Genomic DNA, 22,302 nt, shown 5'->3' on the forward strand with positions numbered 1-22,302 from the left:
CAAATATTGAAAAGTGATATAATGGATCTGTCCTCCAGTATAAACGTAAGGAGGAAAGTTTTATGTTTCCCATTAATATGCAGAGACCCAAAAATTTTTTAGGTCGTCAATATTTATGTCTATGCAGAGTCTTAAAAAGAAATATTTTTTTAAATTAGGGTTTTTTTTACGTGAAGCAGCTCTGTGGTTACGTGAAGAAGGAGAATATTTACTTCCACTAAAATAAAATATTTCATCATTATGGTCCTCCTCGAATCCATATTCAATATTTTCGGTATCTGTACCTACTCACTAACTTCCCTACTAGCCATCTCGGCCTCTAATTGGAGATCTCATGTACTTAGGTGTCATTTTGAAATTGTTAATATGTCTACACCGTGTATAAATAAGTTACATAGTTATATTACCTGTCTCAATTGTACACAATAACGATACTTTTCGAATTTGACGTTTGCATATATGTGCTATTAATGTATAGGTTATTTCTCTTTTTTAAACGTCGAGATCACAACCCAGCCATAGCGTGTGAAAGAAGGATTATTCAGGTGGACTGTAGCCAAATTTAGACCCACTGTGATAAACTGTGGTAAAATTATTTTACATTTCATCACGTAACTTCGGTGTCACACATGTGTGTCAGAAGTTTTTACGAAAACTTCACCGTCACACATTTGTGACGGTTGGTCGTGAATGTGTTAATAAAAAGAAGGTAAGTATAGGGGAGGAGTGTCTATCGAGGATATGCGTGAGACGCTAACAGCAATAGCGGAAGAGAAAGAAGAAGATAGTCAGGAGGAGAAAAATGACGTAACAAAACAGAAGAACAAGTTGGACAACGAAGAAATAGATAAATTTTTAATAGTTTCAGTATGAATATTTATCAAAAAATCTTATTAAAAACTTAGCACCGATCCTAAGGAACATGAAACACCTTGCAGACCAGGTCACTACTCAACTACTAGTGAATGGAAGAACTAAGAACCAAGGTAAAACCCAAAAACTAGAAGAAGACTGAATCAGGAGACAAACCACCTAGGAACTCTGTTTATACTAAAAGAACTCCACGATGGTATGAACAGGATAGAAAACAAGAAATTAGCAGGTGTGGATGACGATACATACAGTGAACAAATAAAGCATCTAAGCCAAGGAACAATACATGTATCTTACAACATGTGCTGTAAAGCCTCGCAGACTAAAATCATGGAGAAAATCTAAAATAATAGTCTTGTTAAAACCAAGAAAGAAACCTCAAAATCCCAGTAGCTACAGATCTATTTACCTGTTGTGTTATTTTTTCAAACTATACGTATTTTGTACGTATCCCTGTATTTTATTTTATACTCGAAATTTTCTTCCCCCCTGCAACAATAAAAAGTTGTTACGTTATACAGGGTATTTACTGTAATTTTTATTTATTTATTGCTGCCATATTTTTTCTTGATTGTTAAAATTTTCAAAAATATTTTATAGATATTACTAATTTGTATAAATAAATAATCATTTCGTTGTAAAACGAAACAAGAGCCGTGTTATATTTCAGTTTGTTCAGAGAGCATCAAAAGCATCATAAACTCTCAAAAAGCACTCTTTGTTGAAGTAATTCGTTGGTGTACAAATTTCGGAAACCACTAATAGCCCGATCAGGGAACACAAAATTTAACGAAAAAAAAAAAAAAGAAAGGATGAAAATTTGGGAATAGGTAGTTGAAATTGTCTATTATTATATGAGAAAAAGTTTACAATTCTACATCCCCTCCATTTTACAAAATTTGGGAAATACGGGGTGAAAAATATTTTCTCGGGAGTGAAAAAATATACGTTCAAACTAGGCCCGTAATTGGATAAACTGACTAATTCTAAGCAACTTTTGTTCTATAGAGTTTTTTCACTAAGTCAATACTTTTCGAGTTATTTGCTAGTGAATGTGTTCATTTTTAACAAAAAAAAAACATGATTTTGGACGGTTTTTCGCAGATAACTCAAAAAATAAGCATTTAGAGAAAAAAATATTCTTAGTAAAAATATAGCTTATAAAAAATATAAAAAAATGGTGTACGCCTGAAGTCTGCAGACCCAGTAGAAGCAGAGTTGTAGCTAATGAAAAGTAGGTTCTTCTTCGTCAAATTCCAAATCGAATATTTCAATGTGAAATAACCGAAAAACAGAGCATTTTTCAGGGAAAATTCATTACAACTTTTAAAAGTGTTTAAAAAATGATATATATTTATTTGTTTTTTAAAAAAACTTCTTACATTAAAAATAAGTGAGTTACGCTCAAAATATTGTTGGTCCCTTTTATTTTTTGGTACAAAAATCGTGAAAATCGCCCCCTAATTATAGGCTATTGATTATATTCGAAATAAGATAGCTAAAAGGAACTACAGCGTTAACGGGGTTTTATTATTTCATATGGTCAATGGACATCAATGGACATCATGAAAAAACCGCGGAGTGCTACCATTTAAAGGGGTGCGTTTTTGAGAAATGGGTGAATTAGTCCCTGGGCACAGGTTACATTAGGGTGAGTTCTATGCACTTTTGGTACAAACATATCTACATAAAAATTGTTCCTGGTTAAATTTCCTATCTAAATATTGCTTTTTAAAGTTAATGATACTTTTTTTTTACAAAAATATATTCAAAAGAAAAAGCACAAAGAAAAGCAAAAGAAAGAAATTTTGTTTTTCGTCCCATAACTTTTATCCACGAGGATATAGGTATAGACATTGCTTTACAGAAAAAAAACCTACATATTTTTTCTTTAAAATGTTGTTTAGTACAGGTAATTAGGATTTATAGGTTTCGAAATATAATTTTTCAAAGTTCGCCACTCACAGCAGTTTTGGGCACTTTTTCTTGTTATTTCGCAAATATTGTTCTGTAGTTTTTTTCTACGTAACTTTAGGTATAAATTAGGTTACGCAATGGTACATGTAAGAGGAATAGAAATCAATTACCTTTAAAATGGTCTACTGTATAACGTTGTACGACTTTTTTAAAAGAGATTATGGTTTTTCAAAGTTTTATACTTTTAACGATTTTTTATGATATAATATAAAAATAAAATAATATTATTATATAATATATTATATATTATATAATATTATATTATATATAGTATATATAATATAATATTATATTATATATTATATAATACCTGATATAAAAAAAATTTTAATTTTTTACGATTATTTTTGAAATTTCTAATTCTAACTTTTCTTTCTTATACATGAATATACTAAATGTTGCTCAATAAAGAGGGCTTACTTTCTGTTCTTTAAAATGGTGTATCATCTATATTTAAATATGTAATGGAAACCGAGTGATTCTTTGATATTTTTTTACCTGTATTATTTAAAATTATTTCTTTTACAAAAATTACATAAACATTAGTCTTAGAAAACATCACTTTAGTTAAAATTATTTAAACGTTGACATTTAAAAAATTTTCAAAATCAAAGTCCATCTCTTCGTTAGCATTAACTTCAATATCTTCCTCTGACACTTGTTATCTTAGAGTTCCCACAATTAGTACCCATGCACATGCACCCTTTGCAGAATATTGAACAACTAATTCCTATCTTCCTGCAACCGCAGTTTTTTGTACATCATTTGGTACATTTACATGCTATTTTTTCAAGCAAAGCTTGTGGTGCAGGAGCTTTGACAGTAAATATTGGAATTAATCCATATTTTGAAGTTTGCCCGGCCGAGTCAAGTGGATCCAAAGTATTGCCTATAAAAAATAAGATTCAATCATAACACACAATCACATAAAAAAGGTATAATGAGAAATTTAAAAAATAATCCTAAAATCAAAAATCGTTGCAAGTACTTATTACATTTTGAAAAAGTATATCTTATTCAAAAATAATCCTAGAATTCTTTATAATACACCATTTTAAAGTAAACAGAATAAGTTTTCTTTTTTATTATATAATATATACCCAAATGTAAAAAAAAAAGTTATAATGGGAAATTTAAAAAATAATCGTAAAAAATATAAAAACTCGTTAAAAGTATAAAGTCTTGAAAAAGATAACCTCTTTAAAAGAAGTCGTACAACATTATTCAGTAGAACATTTTAAAGGTAATTGATTTCTATTCCTCTTACATGTACCATTGCATATGCCTAAAGTTACGTAGAACAAAAGTTACAGAACAATATTTGCGAAATAACAAGGAAAACTGCCCAAAATTGCTGTGAGTGGCGAATTTTGAAAAATGATATTTCGAAAACTGTAAATCCTAATGACATTTACCAAACATCATTTTAAAGACAAAATATGTAAGTTTTTTTTCTGTGAAGCAATGTCTATACCTATATCCCCGTGGACAAAAGTTATGGGACAAAAAACAAAATTTCTTTCTTTTGGGTTTCTTTGTGCTTTTTCTTTTGAATATATTTTTGTAAAAAAAAGTATCTTTGACTTTAAAAAGTTATATTTAGATAGGAAATTTGACCAGGAACAATTATTATGTAGACGTGTTTGTACCAAAAGTGCATAGAACTCACCCTAATGTAACCTGTGCCCAGGGACTAATTCACCCATTTCTCTAAAACGCACCCCTTTAAATGGTAGCACTCCGCGGTCTTTTCATATATAGAGATTCATTGACCATATGAAATAATAAAACCCCGTTAACGTTGTAGTTCCTTTCTATAAGTACATAATCAATAGCCTATTAGCTTCTCAAATAAAATTAATCGTTACCGCTTCACAAGTTACTTTACTTATGTATTGTTTATATTATCTATAAGTTTCATTGGTTCAAAGTGCTCAATTTTGGAAAAAATTGGGTTTAAAATAAAACATTTTTTTTTAATTTAAAAAAAATGGAATTTTTCATGGAATTAACTTAAAAATTATTAGTAAAACCAAAAATCTTAAAGAGTAATAAAATGTACGTTTTGCTTTTCTGAATATTTTTGCTTTTTTGTTTTCTTGTTAGACAAAAATTGGTTATGCTAATGCTGTTCAAAATTTGCCTAAACTCGTGGTTAGTTACTCGGTCAAGCCATTTTAAATACAGCTTTTTCAAAACTAAGCACTTTGAACCGATGAATCTTACAGATCATATAAATAGTACAGAAGCAAAGTAACTTGTAAAGTGGTAATGATAAAATGTATTTGTGATGCTAATTAAGTGGTGATTTTCGCGATTTTTTACCAAATAATAAGAGGGACCAACAATATTTTGACCGTAACTCACTTACTTTTAATGTTACAAGTTTTTTTTAAAAAACAACAATAAACCTTTTCTTAAACACTTTAAAAAAGTTGAATTGAATTTTCCCCGAAAAGTGCTCCGTTTTTGGGTTATTTCACATTGAAATATTTGATTTGGAATTTGATGAAGAAGAACCTACTTTTCATTAGCTCCAACTCTGCTTCTACTGGGTCTACAGACCTCAAGCATACACCATTTTTTTCAGTTTTTTATAAGCTATATTTTTGCTAAGAATATTTTTTTCTCTCAAACACTTACTTTTTGAGTTATCTCCGAAAAACCGTCCAAAAACATGTTTTTTTCTGTTAAAAAAGAACAAATGAACATATTCACTTGCAAATAATTCGAAAAGTATTGACTTAGGGAAAAAGTCTATAGAACAAAAGTTGCTTAGAATTAGCCATTTTATCCAATTCCGGATTTATTTTGAATGTATATTTTTCACCTTCGAGAGGGGGGTATTCTCCTCCATTTTTGTAAAATGGAGGGGATGTAGAATTGTAAACTTTTTCTTATATAATAATAGACAATTTCAACTACCTATTCCCAAAGTTTCATCCTTCCTTTATTTTTTTTGGGGTCAGATTGTTCTTTGATCGGGCTATAAGGTGTTACCATAAAATTGACCTCATACAGTTTTGATTTTAATATTATTTAATAATTTTATTAAAGTAAAACTTTAGCTTGTTATTATTATCTTGCTTTATATCGAATACAGGGTGAGTCCCAATACATTATTTTCTCGGTAATGTTATAGAATAGAATAGAATAGAAATATGCTTTATTGCCACTGAAAATTACAAATACAAATTTTATGGACAAAGCTTAATTAAAGTCAGAAAAAAATAAATAAATCATATCTAACAATAACAGTAACAAATACAATTTTCTGAAATTTGCTAAATCGTCAATATAAAAAAAATATACATAAATACAAAATATAAGTTAATAAAGTAAAGAAAAAAAAACAAAATCGATATATTGCAACAATTTATAGAAATTGCAAAGTGAACATACAACAAAGTAAACTATTTATAGACACAGGAACTAATAAGTTTAAGCTGCTGCATGTGACACCCAAATATAGATAAGTTTGGTTACTTGTACATTACTGTAATTTCTTAGTTAGTCATTAAGAAACTCTTCTACTGAATAATACGGTCTTTTAGATAGATGAGCTTTTGTCCTTTTACGGAACTTGGGGAAAGATGTTGCAGATTTCAGTTGTAAAGGAAGATGGTTGTATTACAACGGTTGCATGTTAAATAGTTCTATTCAAAAAAAAATTTAAAAATTTAGATACCTATGAATCAGAATCACATATGCAAAGAACGATGTTTTTTTATCTCCTTTCTTTAAAAATATTTATAAAAATGTAAAAGGCTGATCAGAAAAACTTGGTATAAAACGGAAAACAAATAGAAAATTGCACAATTTAAAGCATTAAGTTTGCTTTGCCTATGTTGTTAGGCCTAAAACTTGCAATGAACAAGGAATAAAAAGGGATTGTCTTCATAAAATAAGTTGGGAATACAAGAAGTTCTCCCTCCAACCTAATAAACTGTTTAAATTAAAAACACGAAGCCAATATTTTTCTGTCTTTCTTCTAGCAATCCCCAAATGACTGTGATAAATAACCAGCAGCTCTATATAGCTCATCTCTAGAAAAGCAAGTTCTCTCGAACCGATCTGTTCTCATCGTCACAGACATAACCCATTTAATATTTATGTCATTGTGTCGTATGTTTTCAAGGGCCGTTCGTGCTGCCTCTCGAAGGATTTTGAAGATTTCTCCATCGTCTCCGTGATGGAATTTTAGGCTGTGATCTTTCGCGTTTGAGCGTGGAATATGAGAGCGCGACGGCAGAAGGCAGTCGGCACAGATTTTTTTCTTTTCGTCACTCCGCCGCTTTCCCGCAGATTTTACTTGTATTCCTAATAATATTATAATAAGAAAAGTAAAAGGTTGGATGCTCTTTTTTAAGGAGATAGGGGGAGACAGTGTCGTATAAAAGAAGATGTTGGAATACGGCCAAGATCGGAGCTGAATAAAGTTAGTTGATTTTTAAAAAAGTGATTTGAATATAAAGGGAAAAACATTATGGTGTTACTTTGATAAAAGTGTTGTTGGAAAGTAAGAAAAAATAGAAAATCGTGATTTTTATGTTCTTGCTTCTTTACTCTTGCTTCTTTAAGTTTTTTATATGGTAATTTGGTAATACATATATGGAAGAATCAAGGGCACACAGGAAGAGGTAAAAAGAAATTGAGAAAAATGGTTTGATGAAGAATGCCGATACATATCAGAAAATAAAACAATATGAAAAAAAATTTTTTAAAAAACTTTTAAGAAGGCTTTTATTTAGTTATGAGTGACTAGAAGTTAAAATATAAAAAAAATCAACTAAAAAGCAAAAATAAAAAAAATCAAACTCGACGGATTGTCTGTGTGTGTTTAGATGTATTACCTTGGTTTGAACCAATTGGCCAGCTCAAATTTTTTTTTATCTTTTTCATAGACACAATTTCCTAATTTTAACTGATATACATTATATTTTAATAATTACAAACATGTATTACATACATTACATTAAAAATACATACTCGACGGATTATTAATTTGAAAAAAAACGTTCGTTAAAAAAATGAAAAAATCTAACATTCGTTAAAGAAAAGCGTGGTGTGAAAACCGTATATTCGATGAAGACGCGCCACGCTTTTCTTTGACGATTGCGTTAGATTTTTTCAATTTTTTAACGAACGTTTTTTTCGAATAATCCGTCGAGTTTGATTTTTTTTTATTTTTTGCTTTTTAATTGATTTTTTTATATTTCAACTTTTAGTCACTCATAACTAAATAAAAGCGTTTCTTAAAAAAAAATTTCATATTGTTTTATTGTTTACTTTTTAGTCTTACACTTTTCAAACATTAAAATATATCGGCATGTTTAAAAAAAGGATGTAGGTATATGACAGATACCTTTTTTGCATTTATTTTAACTTTTGATATATACATTGTACATTTTCTGTAATTTCTTCATACATTTCTTAAATCAAAATCATTATTTACGACTATTACAGTTTTCGCAGTATTTCCATCTCTTGTAATACTTTACTGTTGCACGGTGTAGACGCTGTTAATTTCTCGCAATGCAGTTCTTCGATGCTCAAGCCGTCTAAAGGTACGTATCCATACAAGGGTAAACCTCGCTCGGTGTAGTAGCTCCACATATTGGATACGTCGGTGATCGCCGCTTGGCGCGTACACTCTTCGTTTCAACCGGTTTGCGGTTTAGATATATGTAAGGGAGCGCATGCTATATCCATCTGAGCAGCTACACCGAGCGGGGTTCACCCTTGTATGCATACAAAATCGGCTCAATGAAACGTAAGCTTTGCTGGCTCAATGCAGGCTTTTAAGCCTGTCCTTACGCAAACACTTTCGGGCCCAAGTTCACGACAGCGCAGCGTAGTCAACAGTCGAACCTTGCATTTTACGGACAGTCGAAGCCCACGACAATACTAAGGGTAGCATTCGTCCCTCTGCGGTGCCATAACTTTTTTTCGCTGAAAACTGGATAGAAATCGGACTGAAACTGGATAAATTTGAAATTTTATTGTTTATATATGAAGCATAACGTAAACAAATAACGTAAAAAGTGAAATTATGTATAGTTCATATTATTAGGTACAATCTGTAAAAGTTTCAAGTTTCTACATTGTAAAAAACAAGAAACTTTAAGCATTTTCCATTAAAATCGTGTTTTTTTTATTTAAACAATTCATAAACATAAAAATATTGATCGACTATTCGTGTATTGGTCCGCGAATCCATATGTCTGCAAAATTTCATTCATTTCCATTGAAGAAAAGGCAGTCAAATTAACGTCTAAAGATTTGACGCAAACGATTGAACTAAATAAAAGCGTTTAAAAAAATTATGAATGCCAACAAGTACCTATCATAACGACAGAAGACACAAAAGACAGAAGAAGAATATATGCTGTTAAGGAAGAAAGAAAAGATAATAATCGAAGAAAGAAAAGAGGAAATACAGAAACAAAGTCAACAGATTGCAATGACAACAAATCACGCCTCATAAAGGATTATCGAGCTAATGATAATGATAAAGATAACGAACAGTAAAAAAAGTGAACTATGGTTACATCCAACAAATGAACCTAACTTTTAAACATATATCAGCAGTCACTTACTCAGAAACACAACAAAAAGAGATGTAAACAATCTAAACAAAGAAATAGCAATAACACAATACAAGTTCGGCCCCAAATATGAAAAAAAGAAAAGAAAAAGTAGTAAAGAAACCAAACAGAAAAATGGAAGATCGTAGAGTACTAAAAAGTCAAGAATATCCTTACCCACAAACAATAAACTCCATAAATAAAGAAAAACCTAAAGCTCACATCAGAGGGGTCCTTAGAAAATACAAGAACAAGAAAATTATAATTATAGTATATATTCAGCACAGATTTTTGCTTTTCGTCACTGCGCTTTCCCGCAGATTTTACTTGTATTCCTAATAATATTATAATAAGAAAAGTAAAAGGTTGGATGCTCTTTTTTAAGGAGATAGGGGGAGACAGTGTCATATAAAAGAAGATGTTGGAATACGGCCAAGATCGGAGCTGAATAAAGTTAGTTGATTTTTAAAAAAGTGATTTGAATATAAAAGGAAAAACATTATGGTGTTACTTTGATAAAAGTGTTGTTGGAAAGTAAGAGGAAATAGAAAATCGTGATTTTTATGTTCTTGCGTCTTTATTCAAGTTTGTTTATATGGTAATTTGGTAATACATATATGGTACAAACTACAGACGATTCAGTGTTATAGCTTCCGCAGGTAGACTGTACGGCAGAGTACTACGAGATAGGATAGAAAGTCAATATGAGGACTGGAAGGAGCAGAGTGGTTTTAGAGCAGGAAGATCGTGTATTGATAACCTGTTTTGTATAAAACAATTAATTGAAAAATCACTAGCATATGGGAGTCAGCTACATCTAGTATTTATAGATTTGAGGAAAGCCTATGACAGTGTACCGGTAAATAGACTTTGGGAATGTCTAATAGAGAACAATGTACACCCACAGTACATTAATGCGGTGAAAAGTTTTTACCAAGCAAACAGTAGTTATATAAAAACGAGAGATGGACACTCAGAATACTTTCAGATTAACAAGGGTTTAAGACAGGGATGCTGCCTGTCCCCTACCCTCTTCAAAATTTATATAAACGTGTCTCTGAAGAAATGGTTCAGAAAATGTGAGAAAATGGGAGTACAAATAGAAGAGGGTAATCTGACTACTTTGTTATTTGCTGACGATCAGGTGGTTCTAGCGGAGGATACAGAGGACGCTGCTTATATGGTTCGAAAACTGATAGAGGACTATGAAGATTGGGGTCTGGAAATAAATACAAACAAAACAGAATATATGACAATAGGCTGCACAGGCGAAGACCTAGACTTAGAAGGAAAAATAATAAAAAACACTAAAGAATATAGATACCTGGGAGTTACATTGACGGAAGATGGAAACGGCGAAACAGACATACAACAAAAATTAGGTAGAGGAAGACCATCACAAGTATGATAAACTCATTACTATGGAGTAAAGGTATATGAGAAAGTACAAAAAACAACTATATAAAACATTTATTGAAAGTACAGTTACATATGGCTCAGAAATCTGGACAATAAATAAGAAAATGCAGAACCGAATAAACGCAGTAGAGAACAATTTTTGGCGAAGATGCTGTTGATTAACATTACACGATCATGTAATAACCGATAGAATAAAAGAAATGATGAAGGTGGAAACAACATTAACTGATACGTTAGAGAGAAAACAACTATCGTGGTACGGACACATAAGAAGAATGAATGATGAGAGATTACCGATTAAAACCTGGAGGTGGATCCCAAAGAAGGAAAAAAGGAAGACCAAAAAAGTCTTGGGAAAAAGGGATCAATATAGCCATGAACAGAAGAAATATAGAAATAGATTCATGGCAAAACAGAAAACAATGGCGTTAGAATTGCAATAATCGGCCTATGATGCTGTAAAACAGTCGCTATATGGTAAAATCCAGGGCATGCAGGAAAGGTAAAAAGAAATGGAGAAAAATGGTTTGATGAAGAATGCCGATACATATCAGAAAAAAAAATATGTATGCAAGCAAGTACCTATCACAACGACAGAAGACATAAAAGACAGAAGAAGAATATATGCTGTTAAGGAAGAAAGAAAAGATAATAATCGAAGAAAGAAAAGAGGAAATACAGAAAAAAAGTCAAAAGATTGTCATGAAAACAAATCACGACTCACAAAGGATTATCGAACTAATGATAATGATAAAGATAACTAAAAGTAGAAAAAGTGAACTATGGTTACATCCAACAAATGAACCTGACTTTGAAACATATCTCAGCAGTCACTTACTCAGGAACACAACAAAAAGAGATGTAAACAATCTAAACAAATAAATAGCAATAACACAATACAAGTTCGGCCCCAAACATGAAAAAAAGAAAAAAAAAGTACTAAAGAAACCAAACAAAAAAATGGAAGATCGTAGAGTACTAAAAAGTCAAGAAAATCCTTACCCACAAACAATAAACTCCATAAATAAAGAAAAACCTAAAGCTCGGATCAGAGGGGTCCTTAGAAAATACAAGAACAAGAAAATTATAATTATAGTATATATTCAGCACAGATTTTTGCTTTTCGTCACTGCGCTTTCCAGCAGATTTTACTTGTATTCCTAATAATATTATAATAAGAAAAGTAAAAGGTTGTATGCTCTTTTTTAAGGAGATAGGGAGAGACAGTGTCATATAAAAGAAGATGTTGGAATACGGCCAAGATCGGAGCTGAATAAAGTTAGTTGATTTTTAAAAAAGTGATTTGAATATAAAAGGATATATAAAACATTATGGTGTTATTTTGATAAAAGTGTTGTTGGAAAGTAAGAATAAACAGAAAATCGTGATTTTTCTGTTCTTGCTTCTTTACTCAAGTTTTTTATACGGTAATTTGGTAATACATACAGTGATGAGCGCACTAATAACCGGCAAAATAGCACAAAAGATGGAAAACGTATTAAGTTGTGAGATAAAAAGAAATAAAACTAGTCAAGTTGGTAAATTTAGCAATATTAACCTATTAATTTACATAATATTAATTGTTTTTAAAAACATTGATTGTAAAAAGTTTTTAGCATGAAAGTTGACCGACTTATGATCAAAAAAAGATCGGTGCCTGCTTTTCTCTACGAAAAAATCAGTGAAAACAACCCCCTAACTACCCTCCTAATTAAAATGGGTCTTGACCTTTCTGTAATTCCTTTTATATTTGTATTATCAATACAACCAAGAAGTTTGATCTATTTAAATGGCCTAATTTTAGAAAAATTGGAGTTTAAATAAAAATTGATTTTTTGCAATTTTGTATTTTTCGCCGTTTACTTCAAAATATTTCAGAAACTACTGGAGATACGAAAAAAATGGTGGATTATTAAATTGTAGCTTTTTTCATAACTAAACTTCCTGTGTACATAAATTTTCAATACAATGAAAAGTTAGCGAGATATAGATGTTTAAAACCTCTATTTACGAGCAAACTCCCCCATATTCGAGCCCTTTAAACCCACCCCAATTAAAAACTAAGGGATCTTACGAAATTTAGTTTACACAGTCTTATAGCTCTTCAAAACTCCTACAAAATTGTTTTTAAAAAAACTTTTTAAGCCAAAAATAAAGGAGCTATCTTTATAAAACGAATTTTTTTTTTCGAAAAATTTGAATAGTCCGCTTATGGATCATTTTCAATGTATGTATAACACCACAGAACCGGTTCGTATACTGAAAGATGAGTAAACAACTATTTGTATTTGTATTTGTACATATTTGTAAATTCGTATTTTTGTGTAAATAAATGTTTTTGTAATGCTTTAATTCCACTTTTTTTCTGTATAGATCTATTAAATTATCTAGTTATAAAAATTGTAATAATATTAAGGGTGGTTTTTAAGGGTTGAAATATTATGATATTTTATCCTAAAGCATAAAACAATCATTATTTAACCAATCAAACCCAATTTTACCAATATTAAAGTTTACAATGTTTTTATATAATTTTTGAAAATAAGGGGTAGTTTACACCCTTAAAAATAATCAACGCACTTAAGCATGATACAGAATATGAAGTACAGGGTGAGATGATCCTAATCCCAAATTTTTATGTAAATCTAAATTATTCTTTTAGGATACGTAAAATTTTTATATATAGCTCCAACAAGGGCGGTTTTAAGGGTTGAAATATTATGATAGTATATCTTAAAGCATAAAACAATCAAGATGTAACTAATAAGAACCAAATGTTGACAATATTAAAGTTTAAAATGTTATTTTATAATTGTTTACAATTAGGGATAGTTTTTACCCTTAAAAAACCAAAAGCGTACAACGGCTCAATATAGAAAATGAACTAGAGGATGAAATGAGCCTAATCCCAAATTTTTGTACAAATCGATGCTGGACGAAAAAATTGCGAGGTTTTACCATTTTTTCAGTTTCATTTCCTCGACTATGTTGGAAAGTAGGAAAAAAATAGAAAATGGTGATTTCTGGTTTCTTAATATGATTATCGTAATATATAAAGATAATACAACATTGAGGGGGTAAAAACATTACATAGTTAGCATCCCTACTTACATCTGAGAACAACATTGAACGTGAAGAATTATTGGCAATAAATGTTATCAGGACTTAAGTAGGCAACTAAGATCAAATAACGCAGCAAGATAAAATCGGTATTCCCATATGATTCAGAAACATGAACAATCTCTAAAAGTGAGGAAAGATTAAGACTAGCTTTGAAAGTAAAATTTTGAGACACATATAAAAGCTATTAAGAAAAATGGAATTTGCTGGCTATAATTGTCTACTGTATCTCACCTAATATCAGCCTGGTGTGATACTAAGAACAGGTCGAAAATGTCATAATGGCCCAAACAGATCATTTGCTGTTCACATGTGTTTCAAAATTTATAAATCATATAGGATGCCGAGGAAATTAAGATGAGAGTATTTTAAATAATTCACAACCCATCTGCTGAGCGTGGTAAAAGTTCCAACAAAAAAGATTCCTTAATACTCCTACAAAAGAGTAAATTATTCTCTCAATTCTCTCATCTTAATTTCCTCGGCATCCTGTATGATTTATAATTTTTGAAAATCTTGGGAGGTTGTAACCAAAGAAAGTATTCCACCTGTTGTCAATCTGCTGGTATGGGAACGACATTTATTGTCGTTTTCTGTTCTACTTCGATTGATAACTTACTTTGTTAATGTTAATATAGTTTTTGAGTCAATACTTTTTAGATAAAGCAACATAATTAAATCTCCTGCCTCTGTATGCAATATCCGATCAGTTATGTAGAAAACATGCATGCAGCTTCATCGAATAAACTTGCAAACACTGGCTTATACGATCAAGGTCAGTTGCATTTACCTACGGCGTAATAAACAACCCTCTGACTAGTCGGTGTATATTTAGCATAGTTTCGAAAGCCGTGAAGGGGGGCAGATTTGGTGCGGATTAACGCTGATGCACCCCAATTTACTTTGCTAATTTAGTTGACACATCGCATTCTCCATAGCACATACTGGCGTTCCAAGAATTCTGCTTCTGGTTAGAACTGCGAGATTTCAGAAAGCGATCTTAATTTTTTTAATATTGTTCTGAATCTATCTTCTTGTGGCATCTGGTTCATTAACTATCTGTAATTGAAATGATCCACAATATCAATTGAAAATACGTTTATGTTGTTTTCCACGTCGAACATAATTGTTAAAATATAAATTACACGATTTTTAGATTTTATTTAAAAAACGGTTTTCCGAAATGGATATAGACACAACAAATAAACATAATTTTAACTGAAATTGTAGTAAGTTCCCATTAGAGGCAGTCAATAAATTCATTTGTGACTTCTGATTTTGATACTACAATGCTGAACAATTTTGCGTAACATTAAAAAAATAATGATTTTAGAAAGCTACAACTTCAATCGATGGAAGAAGACAAATCTAGGTTCTAAAATTACTTTCTTGTAAACATGCATTAAAAACCATAAAAGAAACAGATTATGACAAAGAGAAAAGTCAAAGAAGCTGCTTTTACATAATGAATTTAAAATTCTTAAGGGGATAGTAGCAAAAGCTAGAGGTCCAATGCTATTTAAATAGGGCCGAAAGTCCCTGAGAACTTCTATAATGTTTATTTTAATAAGTTACAGGGGTAACAAGAAAATTTAGTGTGATTTTTAGTGTCAAAGATCTCATTCAAAAGAAATTTTTGTATATTCTAAGGGACTTTCGACCCTCGGTAATAATGTAATCTTTTATTCTGCGTTTAATTTTTTCACAAATATTTATTAGTTTTCTCAGGATTTAAACAAATGCATTTAAATAGCATTGGACCAAGATTTTGCTCCTTCCCCCGTTAATTGTATGTCAAAAACCCGCAATAACTATATTTTAAAACCCATCAAATTTTACTTGCATATATCTCAACCGGTTTCAAAGCAATAAATAAAAATATTGTCAGTTAGTAAGATACCAGATAACCAGATAGACGTCAGTCATTTATGTAACCTGGAGGTAAAGGATGAACTGCAAAGATGTATTAATAATAATTTGAAAATACTTCATGAAAAAGAAACATCTCAGCCAACAAACAACATAGATAAAAAATGGCAAAACGTAAAAATGACGATAACAATTCCTGCGAAGAAAATTCTACTAAAGAAAAACCAAAAATAAAACAAAGATGGATGACTGATAAAATCCTTCTTCTCATGGACAATCGGAGAATAATGAAAGGAAAAAACGAACAAAGGTATAAACAAATACAGAAAGAAATCAAATGTGAAGAAATAGAGCAATTGCAGGCAAAACATGATATTTTTAATGTACATAAAAAAGTGAAAGAACTTGCCGGTACACAAAAACGTAAGCAGCCAAATATCCTGTATAATGTCAACGGAAACATAATAACAAAACTAGAAGAACAGTTGAAGACATGGAAAAACTATGTTAAAGAACTCTTTGCAGATGATAGACAACAATCTGAACTAAGTAACATACAAGGAGACGAAGGTCCAGAAATAACGGAAGAGGAAGTAATGTACGCGCTAAAAAGAATGAAAAACGGTAAAGCCCCAGGTCCACATGAAATACCAACGGAAATCCTTAAACTGATAGAAGAAAACTCGATCAACATTTTAGTTGAAGTTTTCAATAGCATTTATACATCAGGAAAAATACCACAAGAATGGCTTTTATCCACCTTTGTTATTATACCAAAAAAGATGAATGCCAAACAATGTAGTGATTACCGTACAATCAGTTTAACGAGCCATGTACTGAAAATATTCCTGCAAATTATACACACTAGAGTACACAGAAAACCGGAAATGGACATCAATGATACCCAGTTTGGATTCCGAAATGGACTCGGAACAAGAGAGGCGTTGTTTGCACTGAACGTTATGTTTCAAAGATGTCTTGACATAAATCAAGATGTATTCATGTGTTTCATAGATTATAACAAGGCCTTTGATAAAGTGCGGCATGATCATCTAATCAGACTCCTGGCAGAAAAGAATTTAGATAAACGAGACATCCGACTAATAGCAAATATGTACTACAATCAGAAAGCAGTAGTGAGAGTAGAGAATAATACCACTGAAGAAACTGAAATAAAGTGAGGTGTGAGACAAGGGTGTATACTGTCACCAACCCTGTTTAATCTTTATTCCGAAGACGTAATGAATAGAACAATCTCTGAGCAATCCATAGGTATTAAAATAAATGGTGTTAGATTAAACAATCTGAGATTTGCCGACGACACCGTTCTGATCGCAGAAACACTTGAAGAGCTACAGACATTGGTGAATAAGATAGCAGACTGCAGCGAAGAATATGGACTATCTTTGAACATAAAGAAAACTAAATTTATGGTAATATCGAAATCAACACGAAATGTCCAAAATTTATATTTACACAATGAAATTATCGATCGAGTTAGCAAATACAAATATTAAGGCACTTTAATAAATGAAGACAACGATAGCTCAGCAGAAATCAAAATAAGAATATAAATTGCCAGATCCATATTCACTAAAATGAAGAGAGTGTTCTGTGGAAGAGATTTGAGCCTTGAAATGAAACTTCGCCTGATGAGATGTTACGTACTTTCTGTGCTGTTCTGCGGAATGGAGTCATGGACGCTGAAAAAGATTAATACCAAAAATTAGAGGCATTTGAACTGTGGATGTATCGCAGAATCTTGAGAATATCATGGACGGAGAGAGTCACAAACGTCGAGGTCTTGAGAAGAATGAATAAAGAAAAGTAAGTCATATTTACGATCAAAAAACGAAAATTGCAATACTTGGGACACATTACAAGAGACGAAAGATATGAACTGCTTCGAATAATTATGCAGGAGAAGATACCAGGAAAAAGGTCCATAGGAAGAAGACGAAACTCCTGGCTAAAGAATATACGGGCATGGAATAGCTGTAGCAACAACGAATTGTTTCGGTCAGCAGTTTCGAATACGTATAGCCCTGATGATCGCCAACCTTCGGAACGAAGATGGCACTTGAAGAAGAAGAATTTAGTAAGAACCCGCATCTCGGAAACGAAGCATTTGCGGACATACATTTATAGAGGAAAGTGTCATTATTTTTCCCCGTATTTTTTCACAAAGTTTGTCACATTTATTTACTAACAACCTTTATAGTTTGGGCTCTAAATACTGTAATATTTAATTTTTCATTTTTTGCCTAACAGTATATGCTGTGTATGTACTTTGACCTATGTGAAGTCAATGGTTTATTATTCATTAATAAATCCTTTATGATAACTGAAAAATATAAAACAAAAAATATGCATACGCTTTATTAATTTCGTATAATAAACTCACCCCGAATTGGTTGAATTCGAGCCGCATACCTGCAACAACAAAAAAATATTTCAAATATTTACCAGAGAATTTATAGGTCTGGATCCCGCGTATGAAAAAAAAGTTGATTAATAGCAAGCTGAAAATTTGTTAATAGCTTAAGGGTGTCTAGTCGGATAAACTTTGATATATGGGAACACTGGAACAGGGGCAGTTTTAATTGTGGAACAGGTTAAAAATTTGGAACGGCCACACCACGAAAACGGCACATTTATTTTGTCCGACAGAACAGACTTAAACTCTCCGAACAGAGGTTAAACTCTCATGCAAAAATCAGACTACTATTTATCACCTGTCATCATTTCTGGCATTTGACATATTCTACATGTTCCACTCATTAAAACGCCCATTTGGTGATAAATAGCAGTCTGATTTTTGCATGAGAGTTTAATCTCTGTTCGAAAAGTTTAAGTCTGTTCTGTCGGACAAAATAAATGTGCCGTTTTAGTGGTATGAGCGTTCCAAATTTTTAACCTGTTCCACAATTAAAACTGCCCCTGTTCCAGTGTTCCCATATATCAAAGTTTGTCCGACTAGACACCCTTAAGCAATTAAAAAATTTTCAGCTTGCTATTAATCAACTTTTTTTTTATACGCGGGATCCAGACCTATTACATATCGTGTAAATCGCGGGAAAATCCGCAGAGTTTTTCAAACAATTAATATTGCTAAAACAAAATATTTTTTCATGTAGGTACAGAATTCCCCAGAAATGTGTAACATATGACATTAGAAGATATACTTGAAGGGATGTAGGTAAAATCTGGAACACCGGAGACAATTATTGAAGAAAAAGGACTAAAATTTTGTACGATCAAACCGAGTGGTATACCTACACTGTTTTCTGATAAACTGTATTCTATGGGAAATAAGCCACAATTAAATTGAAACAAATAATTTTATTAACGTTTCGACGCCCTAATCGGGTGTCGTTGTCAAAATACAAAATACTACTAAAATAAACCAAAATGTTGTTGCTAAGTAAAATATTCTTCTAATAATTTATTTAATCTGACTCATTTATATTGGCAATTAAGACATATATTATACATTTTAAAGTAGAAGACTTTAAAATGATATTGCCAATATTTATGAGTTGCGTTCCTGGGACGACTTTACTGAAAGATAGTTCATTCGATTACATGAAATCAACCCCAACTCAAGAATATCCGTCACAAAAAATCATAGCATGCGATCGGTCTTTACAAAGACAACCAAATTCAACGATGAGAGTAAAATTCTCGCGTTAGAGATTCCATAGTAAATCACGAGGGAAAACCAGGAAAAAACCTCGTGATACTATCCCGTCATCGAAAGTATTTGGTCTTACATTTAATTTACTCTCAAGAAACTAATACCAAATTCTGACTTTAATATGTTTAAATTATAAATAATATTAATAATACATAGATATATACAATAAGTAATACTACAATATAAAATATGTACTAACTCGATATGTTATTGACTTACTAATCGTGGTATTTTCTTTCTATTGACTTCCTCTTTCAGTATGGGTAACCACATCCTACTGCATTCTACCGAGGAGTTTGCGACACAATTGGTTTCATTTAGCATAATTAGAGCCGCTTCTTTGATTTTTCTCTTTTTACAATCTGATTCTTTCAGGACTATACTTGAATCTCTCCACTGAACTCTATGTTCATTATTCCATGCGTGTTGACATATTTGAGATCTATCAAATTCTCTATTTTTAATATAAGACTGATGTTCACTTATTCTAACGTTTAATGGTCTTGATGTTTCACCTAAATAAAATTGTTCGCATTCACAAGGTATTTTATAAATGTAATTCTTTGTTATTTCTTGTTCATTGTTAGGTTTAGTTTTAGATAGAGTAGATATCAATGTGTTTGTTGTTTTGAATGTTGTTGAAATGTTGAATTTATTTCCTATTGTTTTACGTTTCTCGGATAGTCCTTTTATATATGGTATTGATATTTTCCTCGTATTATTTCTTGTGAATGTTGTAGGATCCCGTTCTAAGTTGTTCTGTTCCATTAGATCCAATCTTGACAATTCCTTATTTTTAAACGATAAAGGATAATCATTTTTTAATAAAACAGATGTTAACAATTGTTTTTCTTCTAAAAATGAATTTTCGTTAGAACAAGTAATTTTGGCTCTATATATACAGGGTGTAACAAAAATACAGGTCATAAATTAAATCACATATTCTGGGACCAAAAATAGTTCGAATGAACCTAACTTACCTTAGTACAAATATGCACATAAAAAAAGTTATAGCCCTTTGAAGTTACAAAATGGAAATCGATTTGTTCGAATATATCGAAAACTATTAGAGATTTTTTATTGAAAATAAATATGTGGCATTCTTACGGCAGGAGCATCTTAAAGAAAAATTATAGTGAAATGTGTGCTCCCCATAAAAATTTTATGGGGTTTTGTTCCCTTAAACCCCCCCAAACTTTTCTGTACGTTCAAATTAAATTATTATTGTGTTACCATTAGTTAAATTCAATATTTTTAAAACTTTTTTGGCTCTTAGTATTTTTTCGATAAGGCAGTTTTTATCGAGTTGCGGCTTCTTTTTTAATATGTTTACATAAAAATTTTATGGGGGTTTTGTTCCTTTAAACCCACCAAATGTTTGTGTACGCTCCAATTAAACTATTACTGCGATACCATTAGTTAAACAAAATGTTTTTAAAACTTTTTTGCCTCTTTGTATTTTTTCAAGAAGGCAACTTTTATCGAGATATGGCTTCCTTTTTAATACGGTTCAAAATATACCTAAAAATGTAAATCATACATAAATTTTCATATTTTTACCAAGTCTCCATAATCGTACTTAACCATATACAAATATGTGGTGGATTTGACAAATATTTAAAATATCTCGATAAAAACTGAATTTTCGAAAAAGTACTAAGAGCCAAAAAAGTTTTAAAAATATTGTGTTTAAGTAATGGTACTACAATAACAATTTATTTGGAACGTACACAAAAGTTTGGGGGGACTTAAAGGAACTAAACCCCCATAAAATTTTTATAGGGTGTCCAAATTTGACTATAATTTTTTCTTAAGATGATACTGTCATAAAAATGCCATATGTCCATTTTCAATAAAAAATCTTTAATAGTTTTCGATATATTGGAAAAAATCGATTTTCATTTTGTAACTTCAAAGGGTTGTAACTTTTTTTATATGCACATTTGTACTAAGGTAAGTTATGTTCAATCAAACTATTTTTGATCCCAGAATATGTGATTAAATTTATGACCTGTATTTTCGTTACACCCTGTATATATAAGGATTTAATGATTCCCTTCTTAACGTTGATGTTGTGATTTTATTTGTAATTGAGATATTTGTTGGTGTGTGTTGGTTTTCTATACACTTGAGTCTCATATCCAGTATCCTTCTTTGAGACTAAAACATCGAGGAGAGGCAGGGTGTTATTGTATTCCTTTTCCATTGTAAATTTTATTGTCTCTTCTTGATGGTTTATAATATTCAGGAATGTATCCAACAATTCTGATCTATGAGGCCATATTGAAAACACATCATCTACAGAATAGAATAGAATAGAAATATGCTTTATTGTCATGAAAAATTGTACAATTTTATCGAAAAAGCTTATAAAAAGTCAAGAAAACAAAACAATAACAATCCAATTTACTAAAATTACATAAATCGTCAATATATTTACAATAATAACAATAATAATGAAGTTAAACAGAAGTAATCAATTGCAAAATTTAAGTAAATTGCAAATGCATAGTCTACATACTAATTAATAAGTTTAAAAGTTAAGCTGCTGCATATGACACCCAAATATAGACAAAAAAAAATGATAATAAAAATACTACTTGTGCAAAGGGTACTGTAATTTCTTAGTTATTGATTAAGAAAATCTTCTACTGAATAATATGGTCTTTCAGATAGGTAGGCTTTTGTCAGTTTACGGAATTTGGGGAAAGATGCTGCAGATTTAAGTTGTAGAGGGAGATGGTTGTAAAGTTTTTTTGC

General features: G+C 31.0%; 1 protein-coding gene across 11 annotated transcripts in view; it reads right to left on the minus strand.

The window, feature by feature from the left end:
* The window catches only part of LOC114326616 (hemicentin-2-like), a 1,177,760-nt gene that overhangs the window by 566,706 nt on the left and 588,752 nt on the right, over positions 1-22,302 (minus strand). For 3 of the 11 annotated variants that reach the window (XM_050647784.1, XM_050647786.1, XM_050647787.1), the window contains one exon: positions 18,250-18,278. The exons of the other annotated variants lie outside the window; for them this stretch is intronic. The gene's annotated coding sequence lies outside the window, so the exon portion shown is untranslated. The remainder of the gene's footprint in view (positions 1-18,249; positions 18,279-22,302) is intronic. 11 annotated transcript variants of the gene reach the window in all.

This window comes from Diabrotica virgifera, chromosome 3 (genome assembly GCF_917563875.1).
Source record: "Diabrotica virgifera virgifera chromosome 3, PGI_DIABVI_V3a".
Taxonomy (NCBI): Eukaryota; Metazoa; Arthropoda; class Insecta; order Coleoptera; family Chrysomelidae; genus Diabrotica; species Diabrotica virgifera.